The 22,065-nt window shown below is 44.7% G+C and overlaps 1 pseudogene; it reads left to right on the forward strand.

The window, feature by feature from the left end:
- The window catches only part of LOC138671841 (zinc finger protein 850-like), a 187,626-nt pseudogene that overhangs the window by 121,704 nt on the left and 43,857 nt on the right, over positions 1-22,065 (forward strand).

The following is a 22,065-nucleotide window of genomic DNA, read 5'->3' on the forward strand; positions in this document are numbered from 1 at the left end:
TATCTCTAGCGCTGTCTCCTGCACGCTCCCTGTGGTACCCGGGCGGCACACGTGTGCCGCACGTGTGCCACACTGATGTGCCACAGAAACGCACGGGCACACGGACACGGATAATTCCGGTGCCAATTTTTCCGGTACCGGAATTATCTGGACGTGTGGGACTGCCCTAAGGGTTGATAAAGCGGGTTATAGCGGGTTTTTATGATTGGCAGCTGTCACACGCTAAAAGATGCTTTTTATTTCAAAAAATAGTTTTTGTATCACCACATTTTGAGAGCTATAATTTTTCCATATTTTGGCCCACAGAGTCATGTGAGGTCTTGTTTTTTACGGGGTGAGTTGTCGTTTTTATTTTTGCCATTTTCGGGCACATGATATTTTTTGATCGCTTTTTTATTACGATTTTTGGGAGGCAGAATGAACAAAAACCAGCAATTCATGAATATCTTTTGGGTTGGGCGTTTATATCGTTCCACGTTTGGTAAAATTGATAAAGCAGTTTTATTCTTCAGGTCAGTACGATTACAGTGATACCTCATTTATGCCTTTTTTTGTTTTGGTGCTTTTATACAATAAAAACTTTTTATAAAAAAATAATTGATTTTACATTGCTTTATTCTGAGAGCTATAACATTTTTATTTTTTCACTGATGATGCTGTATGGCGGCTCGTTTTTTGCACGACAAAATGATGTTTTCAGCGGTACCATGTTTATTTATATCTGTCTTTTTGATCGGGTGTTATTCCACTTTTTGTTCGGTGGTATGATGATAAAGCGTTGTTTTTTGCTTCTTTTTTTTTTTTACGGTGTTCACTGAAGGGGTTAACTAGTGGGACAGTTTTATAGGTCGGGTCTGTACTGTTATTGTTTTTTTATTTACATAAAGAAATGCATTTGTTGGAACAATATTTTTTTTTTCTTTATTTAGGATTTTGTTTTAAATATTTTTACACAGTATAATATTTTTTTTTACATTGTCCCAGAGTGAGACATAACTGTATAAAGTCAGATAGCTGATCTGACAAGCAGTGAAGGAGGCTTGCTGGTGCCTGCTCTCAGCAGACACTGACAAGGCACCTCCATGCAGGACCCAGAAGGATCCCGCGGCCATCTTGGATCCAGGGGCCTGCAGGAAGGAGGCCCTCGGAACAACGCGTTCACATCGTGATGTTCTGAGGGTCTCAGGGAAGCACACAGGGAGCCCCCTCCCTGCGCGATGCTTCCCTATGTCACTGGAACGCTGCAGTCTTGTTTGATCGCAGTGGTCCGGGGGTTAATGTGCCAGGAGCGGTCCGAGACCGCACTTGGCACATAGTGCCGGGTATCAGCTGTGATAATCAGCATATGACGTACTATCCCGTCGATAGTCATAAGGGCCCAGGTCACATCGACGGGATAGTACGTCTGATGTCATAAAGGGGTTAAAGGGAAAATGCCATAAAAAAGTTTCAACCATTGAAAAATGTATTACCTTATTTTTTGGATTATTAGACGCACTTTTATGATCCTCAAAATTAGGGGCAAAATGGGGGTGTGTCTTATAATCCGAACACTGTTCTTACTGAGGGGTCAATGCTGCGGGCCCGGAGCTGGGGGTGTTGTGGTGGTCCTGCGAAGTGCGGTGGTGGTATGGCAGCAAGCGGTGGTGATACGACAGCGAGCGGTAGCGGCATATGGCGGCCGCCATTCTTCCAGGGTCTGACTTCCCGCTTCTCACTCGGAGGAAAGCAGAGATCTCCATCCGCACCTGCCTCTACGCAATGTCTTCAGGAAAATGGCCGCGGATACAGATGGAGATCTCTGCACCAAGATCTCGGGAGCTATCTCAGCGCCAAGAAGCCTTTCACACGCTCGATGATCTTAGGGTGGTTCTCTGCTATCTCCAACAGACTGAAGGTTGGAGGATCGACTGAAACGTATTCATTCAGTCCTCGGGACGGAATAAGGGCAAGAAGGCGGTTAAGAATACAATTGCCAATTGGATCAAGGAAAGATATACGGTATATCTTGGTACCGTGTAGCCAGTAGATAGAAAAATATTTAGAATTGAGAGTCCTCAGTGGTTGATACCTTTTAATGGCTAACTGAAAAGATGGTAACAAATTGCAGCTTTCGAGACTACACAGGTCTCTTCATCAGGCATAGACTAAAAGAAATTCTGAAGAATCACATATTTATGCACAACATAGCACAGAAAAAAAAGAAAAAAAGGAAAACCCATGGATAAGACAGGTGACATGAAGCAGAATTACCATGAGTGATAAACAGTTATGTCCCTAAATATTGGGCCAGTTCTTAGATTACGATTGTTTTATTGTCCTCTGGGGTCTGGTTCTGTTGTGATGACCCCTCATAATCTGAGGGGCAAGTTCCTTAGTTTATGTAAAAAGACATAAATCCATGTGACACATTCATTCCTGCACTGAGAGTGTCAAAGGTCGTCATCAGTTTATATTCGCAGACTCTTCTGTCTCTCTGAGATTTGAAGTTACCTTTTAACACAAGTAATTTCATGCCCATAATGTTATGCTTTGGGAGACAAAAATGTATTGCCACAGGTAGATCCATTCTTTTTTCTCTTATTGTGTGGCGGTGAGAATTCATTCTTGTTCTGTTTCTGCCCTGTCTCCCCCACATACAGACCCTCAGTTGGACATTTAGTACAAATAATTAGGTACACCACATTAGAAGTGTCGCAGCTGAAGGTACTTGGGATCTTGTAGTCCTGATGTGAATTGGGGATCTTTATCTTGTCCGTGGTCATTATAAATGGACGGGTTTTACATTTTTTCTGATTGCAAGGAAAGGTTCCTGCAGCTGTTGGAGACGACAGGGAGCTTCTGACAATGATGCTTCTTAGATTTGGGGGCTGCTGAAAACACAGTAGTGGGGGGTCTGGAAAATTTGATTGTAATCGGCATCTTTTTGTAGTAAAGGTTGTAATTTCCGTGCAGCTCCCCTTAGCACCTCCAGATTTGGATTGTAGGTTACTACTAGAGGCACCCTGTTATTTTCTTCTTTAGCTTTGTAATGTAGCAGGTGATTCCGCCACACAATAAGAGAGAAAATAATGGATCTACCTGTGGCAATACATTTTTGTCTCCCAAATCATAACATTATGGACATGAAATTACTTGTGTTAAAAGGTAGCTTCAAATCTCAGAGAGACAGAAGAGTCTGCGAATATAAGCTGATGACGACCTTTGGCACTCTCAGTGCAGGAATGAATGTGTCACATGGATTTATGTCTTTTTACAACAACTAAGGAACTTGCCCCTCAGACTATGAGGGGTCATCACAACAGAACCAGACCCCAATCAGAGGGCAATAAAACAATCCTTATCTAAGATCTGGCCCAATATTTATGGACATAACTGTTTATCACTCATGGTAATTGTGCTTCATGTCACCTATCTTATCCATGGTTTTTCCTTTTTTTTTCTGTGCTATGTTGTGCATAAATATGTGATTCATCAGAATTTGCTTTAGTCTTTGCCTGATGAAGAGACCTGTGTAGTCTCGAAAGCTGCAATTTGTTGCCATATTTTCAGTTAGCCATTAAAAGGTATCAACCACTGAGGGATTTAACATTCGACAGCCAAGTTCTGCAGGCTGTTGTCCCTCCCTAAGAAATTAATTGATCGTATTACTCCGATGCTGCTGTCGTGGAAGGTGACTGGAGAAAATAGAATTAGTCTTACCGGTAATTCAGTTTCTAGGAACCTTCCACGACAGCACTATTTTCCCTCCCTATCTGACGTTCTTATTGGATGATTCCTGCACTTTGGTGGTAACTATTCATGGTAGTGTCTCCGGGAAACGCACGAGTGGTTGCAGGAAGAGGAGGGGTATTTAACCTCTTTGTGTTTCCTGTCCCCCATTAGGGCGGGGAGATATCCTCCGATGCTGCTGTCGTGGAAGGTTCCTAGAAACTGCATTACCAGTAAGACTAATTCTATTTTTTTCCTATTTTTCTCCTCAAAATTTGGGGTGCGTTTTATAATCTACAAAATTCGGTAATCTTTAATTTAATAAATAATATATTATTAGTTTTTAACCCTTAATGACCAGGGGTATTCCAGTTTTTTTCATTTTCGTTTTTTTCTTTTCTTCTTCCCTGAGCCATAACTTGTATTTTTCAATCAATATGGCCATGTGAGGATTGTTTTCTGCAGGACAAGTTGAACTTTTGAAAGACACTATTCGTTTTAACACATCATGTACCCCCATGGAAAATGGGAAAAAAAATTCCAACTGCGGTGAAAAAAAAGTGCAATTCCACAGTCCATGTTCACTAAGGGTATGTGAACATGTTGCGGGCGGTTTTCCTGCAGATCCACAGCGTTTTTTTTTCCGTGCAGAAACGCTGCAGATCCGAAAGTGATTTACAGTATAATATAAATCAATGGGGAAATAAAAATGCTGTGCAAATGGTGTGGAAAAATCTGCACGGAAAACGCAGCAGATTCAAAAAAGGACCATGCCAATTCTTTTTTGCAGATCTGCAGCATTTCTGCCCCCATTCCATAATAGAAAATCGCAGGGGTAAAAAACGCATGAAATCCGCACAGAATCCACAGCAAATCCGCAAAAAAACACTCAATATCTGCAAAAAAAAGGCAGATTTTGACCTGCATTTTCTGCCAAGAAATGCAGAATCTGCACAGAAAATTCCGCAGTATAATCCGCAATGTGTGCACATAGCCCAAATGCTAAAACTGAGCAGCCATTATTATTCTCCAGGTCATCACGAGTTCGTAGACACCAAACATGTCTAGGTTCTTTTAGATTTAAGGGGTGAAAAAAATGTCAAACTTTGTATAAAAAAAAAAGCTACATTTTCTGAGACCTGTAGCGTCTTAATTTTTCATGATATGGGGTCGGGTGAGGGCTTATTTTTTTGCGCCAGCTGACATTTTATTGATACCATTTTGATGCACATACATTCTTTTGATCGCCCGTTATTGTATTTTATTGCGATGTAGCAGCATCCAAAAAACGTAATTCTGGCTTTTAATTTTTTTTATCGTTAAGCTCTTTTTTTTATATTGATAGATCGGATGATTCTGAATGCGGCGATTCCAAATATGTGAATATTTGATTTTTTTTTTCATTGTTTTATTTTGAATGGGGCGAAAGGGGGGTGATTTGAACTTTATTTTTTTTTTATTTTTATATATTTTTTATTTAGTATTTACCTGCTTCAATAGTTTCTGTGGGAGACTAGAAGCTGCAATATTTTGATCTCCTTTGTTACACACAGGCGATGATGAGATCGCCTGTGTGTAGCAGAATTACTCATTTGCTATGAACGCCGACCACTGGCGGTGCTCATAGCAATCTGGCAATGACAACGTCTGCTGGAGACCTCTGGTTGTCATGCCGACCCATCGGTGACCCGCGATCATGTGACAGGGTCACCGATGGGCAGGTTTAGCGACGTGCTTCCAGCAAGTTCGCGTTAAGTACCGCTGTCAGACATTGATAGCAGCATTTAACTGGTCAACAGCCGCGGGTGGATGGCAATTCCACACACGGCTGTTGCGGATACATGTCAGCTGTATAGATCAGCTGTAATGTTGATGGCGATGGCTGGTGGTGATGGCGAACTCAGTCGAGGGGTTCAAGAGAGGCCTGGATGTCTTCCTGGAGCAGAACAATATTGTATCATACAATTATTAGGTTCTGTAGAAGGACGTAGATCTGGGCATTTATTATGATGGAATATAGGCTGAACTGGATGGACAAATGTCTTTTTTCGGCCTTACTATGTAAATGGTGCGGATTCCGGCGTCGGAGCCCGCACCAAACCTGGGGAGTCCGACATGGGCGTATTATTGGGCTCAGTGTCGGAAATGGGTTAATGACATAAAATCTGAAAAATAATTGACAAAGGTTTGGTATTTCCACTTGTAAACACTAGGGGGAGCAGCTGCTGAAATTTGCCATGACAACCGAGTGCACAACTAGCTCACATTACGACTGCAGTAAATGTGGGCGGGGTCTGATCACATGTGTGTGACATCACTGCTCTCCGCCCCTTCTGGGTGGTTAGATGAAGTTTAGAATCACAGTGAGGAGAGACGACAATACTGACAAGGACAGTGTCGCCGAGGACGGCCGGCAGCGCTGATACTGTTAGTGCTGCTCGCTGTATCTGGGCTTAGATACGTGGAGGGTATTACATGCTGGGATTAGATACAGGACTAAGTGTAGTTTATCAGATGACGCTTTTAGATATCGAGCTCAGAGCAGTATCACACAGGATGGGATTAGATCCGCAATATCTAATGTGTGTAATGTGTGACCCCCTCCGTTCACTTCAATTGAAGCAGTGACGTAATGTTTGACCTCATTCCATCTATTTCTATGAGAGCAGTGGTGCAATGTATGACCCTCCTCCATCCACTTCTATGGGAGCAGTGGTGTAATGTGACCCTGCTCCATTCACTTCTATGGGAGCAGTGGTGTAACGTGTGACCTCGCTCTTTCCACTTCTATGGGAGCAGTGGTGTAATGTGTGACCTCGCTCTTTCCACTTCTATGGGAGCAGTGGTGTAATGTGTGACCCCGCTCCTTCCACTTCTATGGGAGCAGTGGTGTAATGTGTGACCTCGCTCTTTCCACTTCTATGGGAGCAGTGGCGTAATGTGTGACCCCTGTTATGAATAGGTAATTCAGAACCACAATGGACCTTGAAGTTCAGAGCACACAAGGTGACCTGACAATAAGCAAAAAACATAGGACGAGCTCTGAGACGTGGGAACTCTGCTGACCGCAATCCCTAATCCTATCACACCACACTAGAGGTAGCCGTGGATTGCGCCTAACGCTCCCTATGCAACTCAGCACAGCCTGAGAAACTAGCTAGGCCTGAAGAAAGAAAAATAAGCCTACCTTGCCTCAGAGAAATTCCCCAAAGGAAAAGGCAGCCCCCCACATATAATGACTGTGAGTTAAGATGAAAGTACAAACACAGAGATGAAATAGATTAAGCAAAGCGAGGCCCGACTTACTGAATAGACCGAGGATAGGAAAGATAGCTTTGCGGTCAACACAAAAGCCTACAAACAACCACGCAGAGGGGCAAAAAGATCCTCCGCACCGACTAACGGTACGGAGGTGCTCCCTCTGCGTCTCAGAGCTTCCAGCAAGCAAGAAAAACAAATTAAAGCAAGCCGGACAGAAAATATAGCAACAAAAGTAACACAAGCAGAACTTAGCTAATGCTGAGCAGACGGGCCACAGGAACGATCCAGGAGGAAGCAAGACCAATACTAGAACATTGACTGGAGGCCAGGATCAAAGCACTAGGTGGAGTTAAATAGAGCAGCACCTAATGACTTAACCTCATCACCTGAGGAAGGAAACTCAGAAGCCGCAGTACCACTTGTGACCACAGGAGGGAGCTTGATCACAGAATTCACAACAGTACCCCCCCCTTGAGGAGGGGTCACCGAACCCTCACCAGAGCCCCCAGGCCGACCAGGATGAGCCATATGAAAGGCACGAACAAGATCGGCAGCATGGACATCAGAGGCAAAGACACAGGAATTATCTTCCTGACCATAACCCTTCCACTTAACCAGATACTGGAGTTTCCGTCTTGAAACACGAGAATCCAAAATCTTCTCCACTATATACTCCAACTCCCCCTCCACGAAAACCGGGGCAGGAGGATCAACAGATGGAACCATAGGTGCCACGTATCTCCGCAACAATGACCTATGGAATACGTTATGGATGGAAAAAGAATCAGAAAGGGTCAAACGAAAAGACACAGGATTAAGAACCTCAGAAATCCTATACGGACCAATGAAACGAGGCTTAAACTTAGGAGAGGAAAGCTTCATAGGAATATAACGAGATGACAACCAAACCAAATCCCCAACACGAAGTCGGGGACCCACACAGCGTCTGCGATTAGCGAAACGTTGAGCCTTCTCCTGGGACAAGGTCAAATTGTCCACTACATGAGTCCAAATCCGCTGCAACCTGTCCACCACAGTATCCACACCAGGACAGTCCGAAGACTCAACCTGCCCTGAAGAGAAACGAGGATGGAATCCAGAATTGCAGAAAAACGGCGAAACCAAGGTAGCCGAGCTGGCCCGATTATTAAGGGCGAACTCAGCCAACGGCAAAAAGGACTCCCAATCATCCTGATCAGCAGAAACAAAACATCTCAGATATGTTTCCAAGGTCTGATTGGTTCGTTCAGTTTGGCCATTTGTCTGAGGATGGAAAGCCGAGGAAAAAGACAAATCAATGCCCATCCTAGCACAAAATGCTCGCCAAAACCTCGAAACAAACTGGGAACCTCTGTCAGAAACGATGTTCTCTGGAATGCCATGTAAACGAACCACATGCTGGAAGAACAACGGCACCAAATCAGAGGAGGAAGGCAATTTAGACAAGGGTACCAAATGGACCATCTTAGAGAAGCGATCACAAACTACCCAAATGACCGACATTTTTTGAGAGACGGGGAGATCCGAAATAAAATCCATAGAGATATGTGTCCAAGGCCTCTTCGGGACCGGCAAGGGCAAAAGCAACCCACTGGCACGAGAACAGCAGGGCTTAGCCCGAGCACAAATCCCACAGGACTGCACAAAAGAACGCACATCCCGCGACAGAGACGGCCACCAAAAGGATCTAGCCACTAAATCTCTGGTACCAAAGATTCCAGGATGACCAGCCAACACCGAACAATGAACCTCAGAGATAACTTTATTCGTCCACGTATCAGGGACAAACAGTTTCTCCGCTGGGCAACGATCAGGTTTATTAGCCTGAAAATTTTGCAGCACCCGCCGCAAATCAGGGGAGATGGCAGACACAATTACTCCCTCTTTGAGAATACCCGCCGGCTCAGGCAAACCCGGAGAGTCGGGCACAAAACTCCTAGACAGGGCATCCGCCTTCACATTTTTAGAGCCCGGAAGGTACGAAACCACAAAGTCAAAACAGGAGAAAAACAGCGACCAACGAGCCTGTCTAGGATTCAACCGTTTGGCAGACTCGAGATAAGTCAAGTTCTTGTGATCAGTCAAGACCACCACGCGATGCTTAGATCCTTCAAGCCAATGACGCCACTCCTCGAATGCCCACTTCATGGCCAGCAACTCTCGATTGCCAACATCATAATTTCGCTCAGCAGGCGAAAACTTCCTGGAAAAGAAGGTGCATGGCTTCATCACCGAGCAATCAGCACCTCTTTGCGACAAAACAGCCCCCGCTCCAATTTCAGAAGCATCAACCTCGACCTGGAACTGAAGCGAAACATCTGGTTGACACAACACAGGGGCAGAAGAAAAACGACGCTTTAACTCTTGAAAAGCTTCCACAGCAGAAGACCAATTGACCACATCAGCACCCTTCTTGGTCAAATCGGTCAATGGTTTAGCAATACTAGAGAAATTACAGATGAAGCGACGATAAAAATTAGCAAAGCCAAGGAACTTTTGCAGACTCTTCAGAGATGTCGGCTGAGTCCAATCATGGATGGCTTGGACCTTAACAGGGTCCATCTCGACAGTAGAAGGGGAAAAAATGAACCCCAAAAATGAAACCTTCTGAACACCAAAGAGACACTTTGATCCCTTCACAAACAAAGAATTAGCACGCAGGAGCTGGAACACCATTCTGACCTGCTTCACATGAGACTCCCAATAATCCGAGAAGACCAAAATATCATCCAAGTATACAATCAGGAATTTATCCAGGTACTCTCGGAAGATGTCATGCATAAAGGACTGAAATACCGATGGAGCATTGGCAAGTCCGAATGGCATAACTAGGTACTCAAAATGGCCCTCGGGCGTATTAAATGCAGTTTTCCACTCATCGCCCCGTTTAATACGCACAAGATTATATGCACCACGAAGATCTATCTTGGTGAACCAACTAGCCCCCTTTATCCGAGCAAACAAATCAGATAGCAGCGGCAAGGGGTACTGAAATTTGACCGTGATTTTATTTAGAAGGCGGTAATCAATACAAGGTCTCAGCGAACCATCCTTCTTGGCCACAAAAAAGAACCCGCTCCCAATGGCGATGATGACGGGCGAATATGACCCTTCTCCAAAGACTCCTTCACGTAACTCCGCATAGCGGCGTGCTCAGGTACAGATAAATTAAACAGTCGACCCTTAGGAAACTTACTACCAGGAATCAACTCGATAGCACAATCACAATCCCTATGCGGAGGTAGGGCATTGGACTTGGGCTCATCGAATACATCCCGGTAATCAGACAAGAACTCTGGGACCTCAGAAGGGGTGGATGATGAGATAGACAGAAATGGAACATCACCATGTACCCCCTGACAACCCCAGCTGGACACAGACATTGATTTCCAATCTAATACTGGGTTATGGACTTGTAGCCATGGCAACCCCAACACGACCACATCATGCAGATTTTGCAACACCAGAAAGCGAATATCCTCCTGGTGCGCAGGAGCCATGCACATGGTCAGCTGGGTCCAGTACTGAGGCTTATTCTTGGCCAAAGGCGTAGCATCAATTCCTCTCAATGGAATAGGACACTGCAAGAGCTCCAAGACAAACCCACAGCGCCTAGCAAACTCCAAGTCCATCAAATTCAGGGCAGCGCCTGAATCCACAAATGCCATGACAGAATAGGAAGACAAAGAGCAGATCAAAGTAACGGACAAAAGAAATTTCGACTGTACCGTACCAATGGTGGCAGACCTAGCGAACCGCTTAGTGCGCTTAGGACAATCGGAGATAGCATGAGTGGAATCACCACAGTAGAAACACAGCCCATTCTGACGTCTGTGTTCCTGCCTTTCAGCTCTGGTCAAAGTCCTATCGCACTGCATAGGCTCAGGTTTATGCTCAGATAATACCGCCAAATGGTGCACAGATTTACGCTCACGCAAGCGTCGACCGATCTGAATGGCCAAAGACATAGACTCATTCAGACCAGCAGGCATAGGAAATCCCACCATGACATCCTTAAGGGCTTCAGAGAGACCGTTTCTGAAAATAGCTGCGAGCGCACATTCATTCCATTGAGTGAGCACAGACCACTTTCTAAACTTCTGACAATAAATCTCTATCTCATCCTGACCCTGACACAGAGCCAGCAAAATTTTCTCAGCCTGATCCACTGAATTAGGTTCATCGTACAGTAATCCGAGCGCCAGAAAAAACGCATCAATATTACATAATGCAGGATCTCCTGGCGCAAGCGAAAATGCCCAGTCTTGAGGGTCGCCACGTAATAAAGAAATAATGATCTTAACTTGTTGAACTGGGTCACCAGAGGAGCGAGGTTTCAACGCCAGAAACAGTTTGCAATTATTTTTGAAACTCAGAAATTTAGCTCTATCTCCAGAAAACAAATCAGGAATAGGAATTCTTGGTTCTAACATAGAATTCTGAGCCACAAAGTCTTGAATATTTTGTACTCTTGCAGTGAGAAGATCCACACATGAAGACAGACCTTTAATGTCCATCACCACACCTGTGTCCTGAACCACCCAAATGTCTAGGGGAAAAAAAAGGCAAAACACAGTGCAAAGAAAAAAAAATGGTCTCAGAACTTCTTTTTTCCCTCTATTGAGAAGCATAGTACTTTGGGCCTCCAGTACTGTTATGAATAGGTAATTCAGAACCACAATGGACCTTGAAGTTCAGAGCACACAAGGTGACCTGACAATAAGCAAAAAACATAGGACGAGCTCTGAGACGTGGGAACTCTGCTGACCGCAATCCCTAATCCTAACACACCACACTAGAGGTAGCCGTGGATTGCGCCTAACGCTCCCTATGCAACTCGGCACAGCCTGATAAACTAGCTAGGCCTGAAGAAAGAAAAATAAGCCTACCTTGCCTCAGAGAAATTCCCCAAAGGAAAAGGCAGCCCCCACATATAATGACTGTGAGTTAAGATGAAAGTACAAACACAGAGATGAAATAGATTAAGCAAAGCGAGGCCCGACTTACTGAATAGACCGAGGATAGGAAAGATAGCTTTGCGGTCAACACAAAAGCCTACAAACAACCACGCAGAGGGGCAAAAAGATCCTCCGCACCGACTAACGGTACGGAGGTGCTCCCTCTGCGTCTCAGAGCTTCCAGCAAGCAAGAAAAACAAATTAAAGCAAGCTGGACAGAAAATATAGCAACAAAAGTAACACAAGCAGAACTTAGCTAATGCTGAGCAGACAGGCCACAGGAACGATCCAGGAGGAAGCAAGACCAATACTAGAACATTGACTGGAGGCCAGGATCAAAGCACTAGGTGGAGTTAAATAGAGCAGCACCTAACGACTTAACCTCATCACCTGAGGAAGGAAACTCAGAAGCCGCAGTAACACTTGTGACCACAGGAGGGAGCTTGATCACAGAATTCACAACAGACCCCGCTCCTTCCAGTTCTATGGGAGCAGTGGTGTAATGTGTGACCTGTCTTCAACCACTTCTATGGGAGCAGTGGTGTAATGTGTGACCTTTCTTCATCCACTTCTATGGGAGCAGTGGTGTTATATGTGACCCTGCTCTGTCCACTTCTATGGGAGCAGTGGTGTAATTTGTGACCCTGTTCCTTCCACTTCTATGGGAGCAGTGGTGTAATGTGTGACCCTGCTCCATCCATTTCTATGGGAGCAGTGGTGTAATGTGTGACCTCGCTCCATTAACTTCTATGGGAGCAGTGGTGTAATGTGTGACCTCGCTCCATCCACTTCTATGGGAGCAGTGGTGTAATGTGTGACCCTGCTCCAGTCACTTCTATGGGAGCAGTGGTGTAATGTGTGACCTTTCTTCATCCACTTCTATGGAAGCAATGGTGTTATATGTGACCCTGCTCCGGCCACTTCTATGGGAGCAGTGGTGTAATGTGTGACCCTGTTCCTTCCACTTCTATGGGAGCAGTGGTGTAATGTGTGACCTCGCTCCATCCACTTTTATGGGAGCAGTGGTGTAATGTGTGACCCTGCTCCATCCACTTCTATGGGAGCAGTGGTGTAATGTGTTACCCTGCTCTGTCCACTTCTATGGGAGCAGTGGTGTAATGTGTGACCCTGCTCCATCCACTTCTATGGGAGCAGTGGTGTAATGTGTGACACTGCTCCATCCACTTCTATGGGATCAGTGGTGTAATGTGTATTCCTGCTCCATCCACTTCTATGGGAGCAGTGGTGTAATGTGTGACCTCACTATATCCACTTCTATGGGAGCAGTGGTGTAATGTGTGACCGTGCTCCATCCACTTCTATGGAAGCAATGGTGTAATGTGTGACCTTGCTCCGTCCACTTCTGTGGGAGCAGTGGTGTAATGTGTGACCATGCTCCATCCACTTCTATGGGATCAGTGGTGTAATGTGTATTCCTGCTCCATCCACTTCTATGGCAGCAGTGGTGTAATGTGTGACCGTGCTCCGTCCACTTCTATGGGAGCAATGGTGTAATGTGTGACCTCGCTCCATCCACTTCTATGGGAGCAGTGGGGTAATGTGTGACCTCGCTCCGTCCACTTCTGTGGGAGCAGTAGTGTAATGTGTGACCCTGGTCCATCCATTTCTATGGGATCAGTGGTGTAATGTGTATTCCTGCTCCATCCACTTCTATGGCAGCAGTGGTGTGATGTGTGACCGTGCTCCGTCCACTTCTATGGGAGCAATGGTGTAATGTGTGACCTCGCTCCATCCACTTCTATGGAAGCAATGGTGTAATGTGTGACCGTGCTCCGTCCACTTCTATGGGAGCAATGGTGTAATGTGTGACCTCGCTCCATCCACTTCTATGGAAGCAATGGTGTAATGTGTGACCATGCTCCATCCACTTCTATGGGATCAGTGGTGTAATGTGTATTCCTGCTCCATCCACTTCTATGGCAGCAGTGGTGTAATGTGTGACCGTGCTCCGTCCACTTCTATGGGAGCAATGGTGTAATGTGTGACCTCGCTCCATCCACTTCTATGGGAGCAGTGGTGTAATGTGTGACCGTGCTCCGTCCACTTCTATGGGAGCAGTGGTGTAATGTGTGACCGTGCTCCGTCCACTTCTATGGGAGCAGTGGTGTAATGTGTGACCTCGCTCCATCCACTTCTATGGGAGCAGTGGTGTAATGTGTGACCTCGCTCTATCCACTTCTATGGGAGCAGTGGTGTAATGTGTGACCTCGCTCCATCCACTTCTATGGGAGCAGTGGTGTAATGTGTGACCTCGCTCCATCCACTTCTATGGGAGCAGTGGTGTAATGTGTGACCTCGCTCCATCCACTTCTATGGGAGCAGTGGTGCAATGTGTGACCTTGCTCCATCCACTTCTATGGGAGCAGTGGTGTAATGTGTGACCTCGCTCCATCCACTTCTATGGGAGCAGTGGTGTAATGTGTGACCGTGCTCCATCCACTTCTATGGGAGCAGTGGTGTAATGTGTGACCTCGCTCCATCCACTTCTATGGGAGCAGTGGTGTAATGTGTGACCGTGCTCCATCCACTTCTATGGGAGCAGTGGTGTAATGTTAGCAGGTGCGCCGTCGGCCTGTATTATTGATTGCTGGTGGCGGCTAGTAGTAGTTCCTGTTTTGTTATTGTGTTGCTGGCGGTGATGAATATATTTATATTACAGTATATATATGTATATTCCATGTGTTGTGTATATACCACGCGCTCACTGTGAGTTCCCCAATAACCGGCCTTAGTGGGAGAAACTAACATGTAAATTTGTTTACTGTATGTGATATCTATAACTCTGTATGTAACCCCTTCTCATGTACAGCACCATGGAATTAACGGTGCTATATAAATAAATAAATAATAATAATAATAATAATACTGCGAGTCCTGGGAACTAGGAGACTCCACCAACAAGATGGCGGCGCTCACTGCAGGGACAGGAAGTCTGCAGCCTAAACCCCGCCCCTTCCTGCTACACTTCCTGCCTCACATGCTGGAGAGCAGAGAACCAGGAGAAGACGCAGTGACCGCAGCTCCGGTAAATGAGTTCTCCTAAAATGGAGACAGAAAATGTTCAGTTGATAAAGAATGAGGAGATCCAGGAGGCGACCAACTCGGTGATATCGATGGATGAAAGTCTGTGACAGGAGGGAATAGTCAACTGTGTGAAATGGAGAGGACAGGTCTAAGGATCCCAAAAGATATTCTTCCATTAATTCCAAATCCTCTTTTTTTCAGGTTCCCTTTAGGGTGAAGAGCAGCTGAAGTTTTCTTCATACAAGATGGTCCGTTCCATGAACGACCCTCCGAGGATGGAGCAGGACAGAAGCCACACGGCTGCTCGGATATTAGACCTCACCCTGGAGATAATCTACTGGATCACTGGAGAGGTGAGATCTTCACATCACTCTGATCTCTAGGAATAAAGACGGGAAAGGTGAAGGATCCTTAGAATAGATGTAGTGATCGGCGTCTCCCCACAGGATCACACAGTGGTGAAGACGTCATCTGGGGAGTGTGTGACCCCCCGTGTATCAGGAGGGCGGAGCAGGACCCCGAGTGACATCACCGAGCCTCCACCTCATTCACTGATACATGAACAGAAGATCCTAGAACTGACCAATAGGATCACTGAGCTGCTGAGCGGAGAGGTGAGCGCTGCCGGGAATGCTGGGACATTATATAATAACGCCGGGGGAGGGGTCTGCTAATGACGGGTCATTGTGTGTGTCAGGTTCCTATAAGGTGTCAGGACGTCACCGTCTATTTCTCCATGGAGGAGTGGGAGTATATAGAAGGACACAAGGATCTATACAAGGACGTCATGATGGAGGATCACCAGCCCCTCACATCTCCGGGTAAGAGGAGACTTTCCTGAATATAGAGGAGAGGCCGGGTCTGAGGTCCCCTAGACTCCCCATCATCTGATCATCTCATGTAGACGATGTATTCAGTCCTGTGTATATTTCTTATAGATGGATCCAGTCCGAGAAATCCACCAGAGAGAAGTCCCAGTCCTCTGTATTCCCAGGGTCGTCCAGAGGAGAAGCAGAATGTCCTCCTGGATCATCAGGTAGATGGAGCTCAGGTTCCTAGACTAGCTTTCTACTGACCTCCAGACTGTGGGTGCCATGTCATCGGGGGTCAGTGCCACCTACAGATAGTTTTGGTTTCATAAATGCTGATCTTTATTTCTGCCAGTTTGGGAATCCACTTGGCCATTGATATTCAGTGAGGATAAATGTACAGTCTGCCGTGTAGATGGAAATATCTGCACAATGCCAATCAGCTGCCTCTAATTCTGTCCATGAACACAGCTCTATACTGCTGATCATTTCATGCAGGAACATTAGAGAACGATTTACATTGATGTGTAAAACACTTGGTGGAATATTGACCGAGTCTGATCACCACATGAAGGGGTCATTCTTTTGTCATATTGGTTTTTCTTCTTCATCTGATATAAGATAAACTGCTGTTTTGTCTTTTTTTGTGGGATCTCTGCAGGAAGATCATGGTGACCCAACAACTGGACTTTACAAACTCTTATCCGAGTCGGTGAATGGTAAGAGCCTTTCAGAAATCTTGATTTTTTTTTTTTCCATTGGTTTGTTGTCAGTATTTTCTTAATGGACAATGGGGTGAATATTAACTTGACCACCCTTAGGTGTGGTAACTCAGCGTCAGTATTGGGGGTTCCACTTATTAGCGGGGTACCGTGTTAGCCAGAAAAATCAATGTGAATACTTTTCTGCCCAATGATGACTAAAGTATTCTCGGAGTGATACTTTTATTGGCTGACCAGAAAGTATTATATGTTCGCAGCTTTCAGAGCACAGCGGCTCCTTCTTCAGGCAGGATTACAAATAAATTAATAAGAAAAAGGCAAAATATTTAAGGGATATTAAAAGTATTCACAACGAATATTCATATTTGTAATTGTGCATTATCCTCATTATTGTATTTTTATCACATTTTTGTTTTTACGTATGTGCTCAGATGAGGTTGTTCCAGCACCAATACCAAAAAGTGACATTTATCGTTGCAGGACATACGTATAATGTAAATGTACTATGTCATATTCTGATCTGTTTTTTGATATTTCTTGCTTGTGTAGATTTTTCACATAAAAATTATAAAATATCACCCAACGGGAATAGAGTTTTTTTTTTCAGGTGAAGACTGGATGAGTAGCTCCCATGGACATCTACTCTTACCTTCGATTTATGAAGCTGATGAGAATCAATTACAGACTGGCAAAAGTAGCACTGGACATAAACTTGATGAAGGTTTCAAATGTTCAGATTGTGGGAAACATTTTAAAAAGAAATCAAATCTTACCACGCACAAGAGGAGTCACAAGGATGAAAGGCCATTTTCATGTTCTGAATGTGGGAAGTGTTTTAATAGGAAATCAATTTTTGTTGCACATCAGAGAATTCACACAGGAGAGAAGCCATATCCTCGTTCAGAATGTGATAAATGTTTTAGTCAGAAATCAAATGTTTTGGAACATCTAAAAACTCACACAGGGGAGAAGCCGTATTCATGTTCAGAATGTGAAAAATGTTTTACCCAGAAATCAAATCTTGTTGGACATCAGAGAACTCACACAGGGGAGAAGCCATTTTTATGTCCAAAATGTGAGAAATGTTTTAGTCACAGATCAAATCTTATGGAACATCTGAGAACTCACACAGGAGAAAAGCCGTTTTCGTGCTCAGAATGTGGAAAATGCTTCATTCATAAAGCAGACGCAATTAAACATCAAATAATTCCCATAAGCACAAAGCCATTTTCCTGTCCAGATTGTGGGAAATCTTTTATTCAGAAGTCAAATCTTATAAAACATCTAAGAACTCACACACAGGAGAAGCTGTTTTCATGTTTTGAATGTGGGAAATGTTTCATAGTTAAAGAACATCTTGAGAAACATCAGAAAACCCATACAGGTGAGAAGCCATTTCCACGTCTTGAATGTGAGAAATGTTTTACCATTAAAGAAGTTCTTGTTAATTATATGAGCACTCACACAGAAGAAAAACCATTTCTATGTCATGAATGTGGAAAATGTTTCACTCAAAAATCAAGTCTTGTTACACATGAGAGAATCCACACAGGGGAGAAACCATACTCCTGTTCAGAATGTGGAAAATGTTTTAGGGTTAAAAGTCATCTTGGGAGACATCAGAGAAGTCATACAGGAGAGAAGCCATTTTCATGTTCAGAATGTGAGAAATGTTTTAGTCAGAAATCACATCTTATGGAACATCTAAAAACTCACACAGGGGAGAAACCATTTTCATGTTCAGAATGTGGGAGATGTTTTACCCAGAAGTCAGATCTTGTTGGACATAGAAGAATTCACACAGGGGAGAAGCCATTTTCATGCCCTGAATGTGAGAAGTGTTTTAGTCACAGATCAAATCTTATGGAACATTTAAAAAGTCACACAGGGGAGAAGCCGTTTTTGTGCTTAGAATGTGGAAAATGTTTCAACCATAAAATCAGTCTTCTTGAACATCTGAGAACGCACACGGGGGAGAAGCCATTTTCTTGCTCAGAATGTGGGAAATCTTTCAACCGTAAATCTGTTCTTGTTAAACATCAGAAGTCACACAAAAGAGATGACATTTAATGTTATTAATGTAGGATTTGTTTCCTCGGGATGCCTCATAGTTGTAACGTAACTATTAATGGAAACAGGAACACATGGGCTACTCCGCACAGTGAACAAGTCTGTAGGAACATGCTCACACACCACCAAGAAACTTGAAGACACAAAAGAGCATAGTAGAACCAAAAACACTCGGTTTCAAAAAAATCACAGTAATCCGCAAGTGCTAGTAAAAAGATGTAAAAAAAACTGTGTATTTGGTTGATACGTTTTTTGCAAAAAATTGTAGAAAACACTGCTAACTCAACAATGTTTTAGCTTGATCTCAATGATGGCTGGTGTGTGATATTCACCTAAATCCTCATCTATAGCTGATTTGGAACAGAAAATTCCTGTATTGGGAATATCTGAGGTTTAATGGAGCAGATGGAGAACAATATTACAGAATTTATGCAATAAATAAAGTTCTCATTAACTATGGGACTCGGTGGTGTCATAATATATCACACATTTGGCTTTAATGACAATGACATTTGACCATATCTTTTTAAATTAAATCGATTTTACATTGCTCTCATTGAAGTAGATGGAGTGTGGTCACACATTACACAGCTGCTCCCATAGAAGTGGATGGAGCCGTGTCATGCATTACATTACTGCTCCCATACAAGTGGATGGTGTGGGGGTCACAGATTATACCATTGCTCCCATATAAGTGGACAGAGCGGGGCCACGCATTACACCACTGCTCCCATAGAAGTGGGAAGAGAGGGTGTCACACATTACACCACTGCTCCCATGAAAGTGGACAGAGCGGGGGGGGGTCACCCATTACACTATTGCTCCCATAGAAGTGAAGTGTCATGCATTACACCACTGTTCCCATTATAGTTAGTGATGTGCGAGTGTACTTGTTGCTCGGGTTTTCCCCAGCACGCTCGGGTGGTCTCCAAGTATTTGTGACTGCTCGGAGATTTAGTTTTTGTTGACGCAGCTGCATGATTTACGGCTGCTAGCCAGCCTGAGTACTTGTGGGGGTTGCCTGGTTGCTAGGGAATCCCCACATGTATACAAGCTGCCTAGCAGCTGTAAATCATGCAGCTGCATCAACAAAAACTAAATCTCCGAGCAGTCACAAATACTTGGAGACCACCCGAGCGTGCTCTGGGAAAACCGAGCAACGAATATACTCGCTCATCACTAATTATAGTGGATGGAGACCCATATAGTGCTCCACGGAATCATGGCCCCATATAGTGCTCCACAGTATCATGGCCCCATATAGTGCACCACAGTATAATGGCCCCACAGTGCTGCACAATATAATGCACCCCATATATTACACCACAGTATAATGGCCCCATATAGTGCACCACAGTATAATGGCCCCACAGTGCTGCACAATATAATGCACCCCATATAGTACACCACAGTATAATGGCTCCATAGAGTGCTCCACAGTAAATGGCCCCATGTAGTACACCACAGTATAATGGCCCCATATAGTACACCACAGTTTAATGGCCCCATATAGTATACCACAGTATAATGGCCCCACATAGTGCTCCACAGTATAATGGCCCCATATAGTGCACCACAGTATAATGGCTCTATATAGTGCACCACAGTATAATGGCCCCATATAATGCACTGCAGTATAATGGCCCCACATAGTGCTCCACAGTATAATGGCCCCATATAGTGCACCACAGTATAATGGCCTCACATAGTGCTGCACAATATAATGCGCCTCATATAGAACACCACAGTATAATGGCCCCATATAGTGCACCGCAGTATAATGGCCCCACATAGTGCTCCACAGTATAATGGCCCCACATAGTGCTCCACAGTATAATGGCCCCATATAGTGCACCACAGTATAATGGCCCCACATAGTGCTCCACAGTATAATAGCCCCACATAGTGCTCCACAGTATAATGGCCCCATATAGTGCACCACAGTATAATGGCCCCACATAGTGCTCCACAGTATAATGGCCCCATATAGTGCACCACGGTATAATGACACCACATAGTGCTCCACAGTATAATGGCCCCATATAGTGCACCACAGTATAATGGCCTCACATAGTGCTGCAAAATATAATGCGCCCCATATAGTACACCACAGTATAATGGCCCCATATAGTACACCACAGTATAATGGCTCCATATAGTGCTCCACAGTATAATGGCCCCATAAGGTGCTCCACAGTATAATGGCCCCATACAGTACACAGTATAATGGCCCCATACAGTGCTCCACAGTATAAAAGATTGGTGGTGACAGCTAGTAGTGGTTCCTTTTATTTGTTATTGTGGAGCTGGCAGTGATCGTATCGAGGTATATATATATATTCCATGTGTTGGAATCGGAGGTGTATATACCATACGGTCACTGTGAGTTCCCCAATAACCGGCCTTAGTGGAAGCAGCCGCGGTCTCGTCCATCACTCATCAGTCAATTGTGTAGTTGCCCTGGCGATTGGAGGCAGCGGAGTTCTGTCCCCTGACAAACTGGTGGCAGCAGTGGGATCTGCGTGACAACCCCCACACCCACCACCCTGGTGTCGTCCTTGACACTGACTAAAGTGTAAATCTTTCCTTGCAAGCAGTTTGTCCCTTCGGGGACATTTCTGGCACATTGATGAGATCTATCATCTGTGTCCAGTACATGCAGGTCCCACCAGGGTCATTCTGATATTTTCAGAGTTCCTATAGAAATGATTATAGAGGCCGCACATGCGAGACACCGCCGGACCCCATTCTTTCCATTCAGCATTGGGATCTGCATTTATCGGACATAAGTTATATGCCCAGCTACCGCCCCATATCACTGCTCCCGTTTGCTTCAAAACTCCCTGAGCAGCATGTCCATGCTCAAATTTGCTCCCACCTCTCATCTAAGGGTACCGTCACACAGTGGCATTTTGATCGCTACGACGGCACGATTTGTGACGTTCCAGCGATATATCCGTGACGTTCCAGCGATCTCGCTGTGTCTGACACGCTCCTGCGATCAGGGACCCCGCTGAGAATCGTATGTCGTAGCAGATCGTTTGAAACTTTCTTTCGTCGTCTAGTGTCCCGCTGTGGCGGCATGATCGCATGGTGTAACAAAGGTGTGCACGATATTGTATACGATGTGCGCATAGTAACCAACGGCTTTTACATCGCACATACGTCATGAAATTATCGCTCCAGCGTCGTACATTGCAAAGTGTGACAGCAGTCTACGACGCTGGAGCGATATTGTTACGATGCTGGAGCGTCACGGATCGTGCCGTCGTAGCGATCAAAATGCCACTGTGTGACGGTACCCTAACTCTCTCCTTGACAACCTCCAATCTGGCTTCCTCCCCCACCACTCCACTGAAACTGCTCTGGCCAAAATTACTAACGACTTACTCACAGCCAAAGCTAACAGACAGTTCTCCAACCTCCTTGACCTGTCCTCTGCTTTTGACACAGTCGATCACTGCCTACTCCTACAGATTCTTTCTTCCC

Source organism: Ranitomeya imitator, chromosome 3 (genome assembly GCF_032444005.1).
Source record: "Ranitomeya imitator isolate aRanImi1 chromosome 3, aRanImi1.pri, whole genome shotgun sequence".
NCBI lineage: Eukaryota > Metazoa > Chordata > Amphibia > Anura > Dendrobatidae > Ranitomeya > Ranitomeya imitator.